Consider the following 8587-nt stretch of genomic DNA (forward strand, 5'->3'; position numbering starts at 1 on the left):
GGAGAGAGGATCATCCAGATTCTGCTGGAAGCTGGCTTCACCATCAAGAAGAGCAAAGTCAAAGGACCCGCCCAAGAGATCCAGCTTCTGGGAGTGAAGTGGCAAGATGGATGGCGCCAGATTCCCACTGAGGTCATCAGTAAGATCACAACAATGTCTCCACCAACCAGCAAGAAGGAAATACAAGCTTTCTTAGCCATAGGTTTTTGGAGAATGCTCATTCCTGAGTACAGCCAGATTGTGAGCCCTCTCCACCTGGTCACCTGCAAGAAGAACGAGTTCCACTGGGGCCCTGAACAGCAACCAGCCTTTGCTCAGATCAAGCAGGATATCGCTCATGCAGTAGCCCATGGCCCAGCCAGGACAGGAGCAGAGGTGAAGAACGTGCTCTACTCTGCAGCCAGGAACAATGGCTTGTCCTGGACCCTTTGGCAGAAGGTGCCTGGGGAGACTCAAGGCCGATCACTGGGATTCTGGAGCCGAAGTTACAGAGGATCCAAAGCCAACTACACTCCCACTGAGAAGGAAATCTTGGCTGCCTATGAAGGAGTTCAAGGGACCTCGGAGGTGACTGACACAGAAGCACAACTCCTCCTGGCACCCCGACTACCGGTGCTGGGGCGGATGTTTAAAAGAAAGGTTCTCTGTACCCACCACACCACTGACACCACATGGGGCAAATGGATTGCTCTGATCACACAGCGTGTCTGTATTGGAAACCTGAATCGCCTTGGGATTTTGGAGATAAATACAAACTGGCTGGAAGGTGAAAACTTTGGTCTCACTGACAAAGAGGAGCAGGTACAAGTGACATGGGCTGAGGAAGCTCCACCATACAACCAACTGCCAGCAGAGGAAACACGCTTTTCACTGACGGTTCCTGTCACATTGTAGGGATGAACTGGAAATGGAAAGCAGCTGTATGGAGCCCCACAGGACAGATTGCACAAGCTACCAAAGGAGAAGGTGGATCAAGTCAATTTACTGAACTCAAAGCCATTCAGATGGCCCTGGACATTGCTGAAAGAGAGAAGGGGCCAAAACGATACCTTTTATATCGATTCATGGATGGCAGCCAATGATCTGTGAGGTTGGCTGGAAAGGTGGAAAAAGTCCAACTGGCAGCATAGAGGAAAATCAGTCTGGGCTGCTGATGAATGGAAAGACATTGCTCCTTGGTTGGAGAAGCTACCTGTGAAAGTCTGCCACGTAGATGCCCATGTCCCCAAGAGTCGGGCTAGTGAGGAACACCAAAACAAGGAGCAGGTAGGTCAGGCTGCAAAGATAGAGGTGCCAAAGATAGACTTAGATTGGCAACATGCGGGGGAGTTGTTCCCAGCTCAATGGGCCCATGATGCCTCAGGCCATCAGGGCAGAGATGCCACCTGTAAGTGGGCACGAGCCCGAGGGGTGGATCTAACCATGGACAGTATTTCTCAGGTTATCCATGACTGTGAGACGTGTGCTGCCATCAAGCAGGCCCAGCAGGTGAAGCCCCTGTGGTACGGTGGGCGGTGGTCCAAGTACAAGTATGGGGAGGCCTGGCAGATTGACTCCATCCCACTGCCCCAGACACGCCAGGGCAAGCGCTGCGTGCTGACCATGGTGGAAGCCACCACGGGATGGCTGGAGACCGACCCTGTGCCTCACACCACTGCCCAGAACACCATCCTGGGCCTGGAAAAGCAAGTCCTGTGGAGACATGGTGTGGGAGGATCTTCATCCACTCGTCCCAGGTGTCCATGGGGTTGGGTTTCTTACCTACAGACGGGCGGTCGTTTGGTGACAGGGGGACTCCCACCAGGCATGTTAAGAGCGGACCGTCTATGATTCCAATGGCCATGCAAAGATTGTCTTGCTTTAATGGCTTTGCCAAAGTGACCCAGATGTTTTGTTTTGGCTGAGGGACGATCCAGCCGGTGGTCACTTGGATACAGATGAGGGCACTGATAAAGACGATGACAAGGATGGCACTGGTACTGCTGTGGGGTGCCCTGGAGGGTGTCACAGAAAGTATCATACTTCTTCTTTCCCACTGGGTAGTTTTCACTCATGTATGGTAAAAACACACATTAGTTGACTTATTTTAAGACATTCTGAAATATTTTTAAGTTCCTCCTATAGTTCTTCCCAACTCCTCCCAATCACGCCCTTCTCTTTTTTAAGGGAAGTTTGAGGGAGGGAAAAAGGAGCAGTTTCAAGAGGGGAAAGAGGGAGGGGGTAGGGATAAAGGGTCACTGGTAGAGGGATGGTGGAAAAGGCAGGGGTGTGTCTGCACTTGAGATTGACATGGATGTTATCAGTGGGATGTATCTACGTGCAAAGAGTGTCCTTGCCACAATGTTTGGATATATGAATTTCTTTTTTCTTCATCTCCAAGAGAAAGCTGCTTCTGTGGCATGGTGGGAGAGGGAGCTGACTTTGTGTTCATTCGAGGGGTCATCTTCAGATCTGTGGTCTACTGATAAATCTTCTGGGAATCCACCGGGGTCCTGTATCTGTAGAAACACAAGCATATCCTCTCCCCCACATAGTGAGAGGGTGTGGCCCTTCAATAATTTTAGATTCATGATTCTGGTCAAGTACTGGAGGTCTTTCTTTGAGATGTGTGTACATGTTGTTATGAAAGAGCCTTAAAACAGGGGTTTTGGTTCTTTTTGAGAGCAATTCATGAAATTCATAGCATAAAGTACTTTGCACAGTCTGTCTTGTATAGAGAGAGCCGGGGGCAATGTACAAATCACAAACGGGACGGGGCTGCTGTGGAACGTGCCTTGAGCTGTTTTATTTTCCAGCATCAGTCTCATTACATGGTTATGACAATGGGAAGATGCCAGCAGCTCGTGTCCTCGGCAGCAGACAAAGAACAACTTACAACTTACTTTATAAGTTTTTTGACCAATCCCACAAAACAAAAGCATATTGACAGTAGTTCTATCCAACCACGATAAGCACATGTAGCTTTGGTTAAAACAATGCTTGCTTATTTTCAATACAATACCTGCTTGTAAGCCTTAAAACAAAATGCACAGAGCTCCATTAGTAAGCTTCAAACTTCCTAATATCTTGCTAGAAAAACTTTTCTGTAGCTTAGAGAGTTTTTCTAGACAAGCGTTAATACATAGACCATTGTCCTATTTGTCCTTGCTTTTCTACTTTTTCAATAATTTTTCTGCTGACCAATCTCATGGCTACTGCTTAGCTCTAATCACAGTCCTACTGTCTCTGAGGCCTGCCTTTTGCAGCTTTCCCAAAAACCCTCTGATTTTGTGGATTCCCACACTGAACACAAGTTCAGCTATTTTAAATCAAATGCTCACTGATGTAGATAGTACTAGACATGGCACACTGCAAAATAGAGCTACTATAGATTTTTTGCTGTTAGCACATGGACACGGGTATGAGGATTTTGAAGGAATGTGTTGTATGAATCTCTCTGGCCAGTCTACATCCATCCACAGGAAACTCAAACAACTACAAGACAACATGAAGAAATTGACTCTGAATGATTGGGGCTTGGATGAATGGTTTGAGGGATGGGGAATAACTGGATGATTGAAGGATACCTTAAAGGGAGCTTTGTTATTACTAGTAGTTATTATTATATTGCTTTGTTCTATTCCATGCATAGTGAAATTGGTGACCCACCTGGTAGAAAATACAGTGAAAAGGGTTTGGCTGGTGCAAGAAGAAGAAGGGGGAGTTGTAGCAATGTATCTGAACAACTTAGGCCACACTGTGCGCCAGCCATATTGCTTGTAGTTCTTCTTATCAGAGCCCTCTGGAATTCACCAAGGTTACTAAGACATAAACTGTGCTAAATGAAGAAAGAAAATGCTGAGAAACAGAATGCCAAGACGACAAGAACTAGATAACAGAGGGCTGTGAGCCACCTGGACTGTAACCAATCACATACCCAGAGAAGTGAGTGCAGAACACTTGGACAAGAGAGAGGCACCAATGAAGAGATGCGTGATCAGTGTATGCAGTAGAGTTAGAATGCATAAATAAGTGCATAATGTAAACAATCAATGGCTTCAGCTTAATCATATTGGTTAGTTGTATGGGAGTCCTGTTTTCCCACAAAGGGTGCCTGGGAAGGAGGGATGGTTCTTTTCCATAAAAAGGAAAGCACTGAGGCAGGAGCAGGAGACAAGTGACCCTTGCAGGCCTGGGGCCTCATGGCCTCCTTGTCCCTGCTCAGCAGCCTGGCAGGGGCCGCCCCATGCTCCTGCCCTTGGCATTGCACATCCCCACATGCCAGTGCCCATCCCGGCAAGAGCCCTGAGCAAGGAGGGAGGGACAGGATCTGCCTGGCCAGGCCCTGGGGCTCAGGCCTTGGCCCTTGGCATTCCTCAAACACATCCAGCTTTGCTCAGCACCAGAGACACCTTGGCCTTGTTTGTCCCCAGCTGTCATCACTGCCTCCAGTGTTCTGCTCTAACTGGAACCTGGGGACTCTTTCTTAGTTGTGTCCTTCAGTGGGACCTGTTAAAACTTTAAGAAACTTCAGAGTTTCAAATTAATTTTGAGTTCTTGAGAAGTTTTCTGAAGACTCTCTCAGGGACTGAGTCTGATGTAAACAACACCAAATCCCCAAGAGGCTCATTAAAGTCCTTGTGCTGTGTCTGTGCTGCTGAGCTTTAAAGGAACAGCTCTTCCAGGGTCAGCTCCTCTCCCAGCCCAGCAGGGCTGAGGGCTCTGCCTGCAGGCACTGAGGGCACAGGAGCCAGGCAGAGACAGGCTGAAGGCAATCAGGATTGGGAAGACATTGAGCTGAGACTTCACCTGGGGAAAGATCTTCACAGCCCTGTGCATGGTGAGTGTGTGGGTGCAGGGCAATGTCCCCTGTGCTCCTGGAGGGATCTTCTGAAGCCAGCACACCCCAGAGCCTGGGGGATGTGTCAGGAGGACTCTCCCAGTTTCTCTGTGGCACAGGAGGAGCAGGAGCAGCAGGAGGAGGAGGAGGAGGAGGAGGAGGATGTGGTGCAGAGCGGGGCTGCCCTGGGCACCGTCAGAGGGACAGGGCAGGACGGCTCCTGCTGCCAGGGACGGCTGCAGGGGCTGAAGCTGGGGCTGCAGCCAGGGCTGCCCAGGGCTGTCCTGCAGAGCAGCTCCTGCAGCCCTCAGGGCTCTTGGCCAGCCCAGGGCATGTGCCACCTGCCAGGGGCAGCTCTCAGCCTGCCTGGCAGCTCCCCATGGACGCTGCAGGGGAGAAGTTCCAGGTGCAAGGAGCCACCCCCATCAGGGCAGATTCCTCCTGCTCTGGAGATGGTGCTGCATGGCCAGGGCTGCTCTCAGCTTTCTCCTAAAGGGAAGGGAAAGGGGCTGTCAGCTTTGGCTGTGTCCCTGAGCCTCCTGCACTGTCAGCCTGGGCATCAGCAGATGGGCCTCAGATGTCCCTCAGAAAGTGCCTCCCCAGCCTCCTCTCCCTACACACAGCAGCAGCAGCACCTTGGCTTGCAGCATCTCTGTTTGTCTGGCCTGCCCTTAAGGCCCTGCTGCCAGGGAGATGCCCCTGGGCAGTGCCCTGTGCTGGGAGGGGTCTGCAGGGCAGAGCTGAGCCCCCAGGGTTTGGCTGGGCTCTGGCAGCACTGGCAGGGACAAGGCTTGGATAGAGAGAAACATCTCCCAGTAGGCACAACTCCAGGCAGCAGAGAGCTAGACCAAGCCTTGGTATCCATTCCTGTTCAGCTGCACTGGGAAGAGAGAAGGGCTTAGAGACACTAACTGTGAAACAGGAGTCTATAGAAACTCCACTTTTTTTTTCAAGCATGTTTAAATTTTGATCACTCAGAGCTAGAGGGAGGTGTAATGGGCAAAGGGCATCTGGCTTCGGACCACGAGGTCTGACTGCCCTGGGACACAGGGAGCCCTGTTTTCCTTCTGGGCTTCTCTGGGTTTCAGGCTGAGAGCAATGCTGAAGATGAATCAGTAACTCAGGAGCAGAAACCCAAGCTCAAAAATAAAAATGTTGAGTGAAGTTCTCCGACAGGTAGAGAAGTACTTTTGAGGGAATTCCTAAAACAACCCCATAGGATTGACTCAAAGAGCTTGTCAATGTCTTCTTTCAACAGTCCACCATGGCCAGATTGAAGGAATGTCCAACAGCAGCTCCATCAGGCACTTCCTCCTGCTGGCATTGGCAGACACACGGCAGCTGCAGCTCCTGCACTTCTGCCTCTTGCTGGGCATCTCCCTGGCTGCCCTCCTGGGCAACGGCCTCATCATCAGCGCCGTAGCCTGCGGCCACCACCTGCACACGCCCATGTTCTTCTTCCTGCTCAACCTGGCCCTCAGCGACCTGGGCTCCATCTGCACCACTGTCCCCAAAGCCATGCACAATTCCCTCTGGCACACCAGCACCATCTCCTACTCAGGATGTGCTGCTCAGGTGTTTTTCTTTATGTTCTTTATCTCAGCAGAGTTTTCGCTCCTGACCGTCATGTGCTACGACCGCTACGTGTCCATCTGCAAACCCCTGCACTACGGGACCCTCCTGGGCAGCAGAGCTTGTGCCCACATGGCAGCAGCTGCCTGGGCCAGTGGCTTTCTCTATGCTCTGCTGCACACAGCCAATGCATTTTCCCTGCCCCTGTGCCATGGCAATGCCCTGGGCCAGTTCTTCTGTGAGGAGCCCCAGATCCTCAAGCTCTCCTGCTCACACTCTACCTTCAGAAAAATTTGGATTTCATTGGTTGGTGTCTGTTTAGCTTTTGGCTGTTTTGTGTTCATTGTTTTCTCCTATGTGCAGATCTTCAGGGCTGTGCTGAGGATCCCCTCTGAGCAGGGACGGCACAAAGCCTTTTCCACCTGCCTCCCTCACCTGGCCGTGGTCTCACTGTTCCTCAGCACTGGGTTTTTTGCCTACCTGAAGCCCCCCTCCATCTCATCCCCATCCCTGGATCTGGCCCTGTCAGTTCTGTACTCGGTGGTGCCTCCAGCCCTGAACCCACTCATCTACAGCCTGAGGAACCAGGAGCTCAAGGCTGCAGTGTGGACACTGATGACTGGATGGTTTCAGAAACATTAAAGTTTTGGCCTGTTTCTGCAAGTCACTCATAATAAAAGTCATCTTTTATACTTCTTGTTGGTTTCATTTTGGAGGTTTTTTGTCATTGTTTTACTTTTATAACATTGTCCCAAAACAAAACCCATTGATTCTGCCATATCTCGTTTTGTTTCTCCACACCTTCACTGTGACCCACAGACTGTGTCAATGAGGACCTGTGCCCTTGGTGGATTTAAACAAACTAAAGTATCTCCCAGAAAAGTTCTCACCATAGATCCCCCTTTTGTTGCCTTCTCTGGAGCTGCAGCAGCAATGTCTGTGTGCAGAGCTGGGGGCAGGTTAGGGTGGCACAGAAGCCCTGCTCCTGCTGGCCACACCATTCCTGATCCAGGCCAGGAGCCATTGGCCTTCTTGCCCACCTGGGCACACTGCTGCCTCATGTCCAGCCTGCTGTCCATCAGTGCCCCAGGTCCCTTTCTGCCTGGCCGCTCTCCAGCCACTCTGTCCCCAGCCTGTAGCGCTGCAGGGGTTGTTGTGGCCAAAGTGCAGCACCCAGCACTTGATCTTGTTAAACTTCATCTTACTGAACTCTGCCCATCCATCCAACTGTTCCAGGTCTATCTGCAGAGCCATCCTACCTTCCATCAGATGGACACACGCTCTCAGTTTAGTGTCATCTGCAGATTTACTATTGAAAGACACTACACCTTCATCCATGTTGTCAATAAAAATATTGAACAGGACTGGCCCCAGCACAGAACACATAGAGACACCACTGGTGACTGGCTGCCAGCTGGATGCAGCAGTATTCACCACCACTCTCTGGGCTCAGGCATCCAGCTACTTGTAGGTGTTTTGTTAATACCTCTCCTTCTTTCATGGAATATTTAAACACTCAATAATTTAATGGTCCCCATGCCCCAGGCAGCCTCTGACCACCACATCTCCCTCCAGCCCTTCTCTGTTTGTGACCAGCAGGAGACAGAGCTTTCCTTGGCAGTGGGAATTGCAGGAAACCTCCCCAAGGTGCAGCTTGGAAGGTTCAGGCTGGAGCCGAGGAGAAAGCAAAGTCCCTCGCAGGGCAGAATGTTGGTGCTGGAGGTGTGGCAGCGTGAGGCTGGGCCATGGCCGGGCTCTGTGTGCCAGGAGCCGGCAGCGCTGGGTGCAGGGAGCCCAGGGAGGGCACAGAAACGCTGGGTGAGAAATGCTGGGGGACAGCGAGATGGGCGAGTGCAGCTGGCCAGGGCAGAGGAGCAGCACGCCCAGGGGCCACAGCCTGCAGGACAGATGGCCAAGGGCTGGGCAGGGCTGGCAGGGCCACAGGCAGCCAGGCCTTTGTGCCCTGGGCTCGGGCAATGCCTCTGGAGGCCCCACAGGAGGAACTTTCCTGGCAGGGGCTGCACTTTGCTTCTCCCTCGGCCTCCCTGGGGAGGCTGGCAGGGGCTGCAGGTTGATGCCATTTGTCCTTGCTGCCCCTCACATCCCCCTGGCCCACCAAGAGCCCCGAGGCAGCCGTGAGGGACAGGCCCTGCTGGCCCAGGCTGGGCTCAGGCCTTGGCCTTTCTGCTTCCTGCA

The sequence above is a fragment of the Agelaius tricolor genome, unplaced genomic scaffold (genome assembly GCF_023055355.1).
Source record: "Agelaius tricolor isolate 1412-34295 unplaced genomic scaffold, bAgeTri1.0.p SCAF_40, whole genome shotgun sequence".
NCBI classification, from domain to species: domain Eukaryota; kingdom Metazoa; phylum Chordata; class Aves; order Passeriformes; family Icteridae; genus Agelaius; species Agelaius tricolor.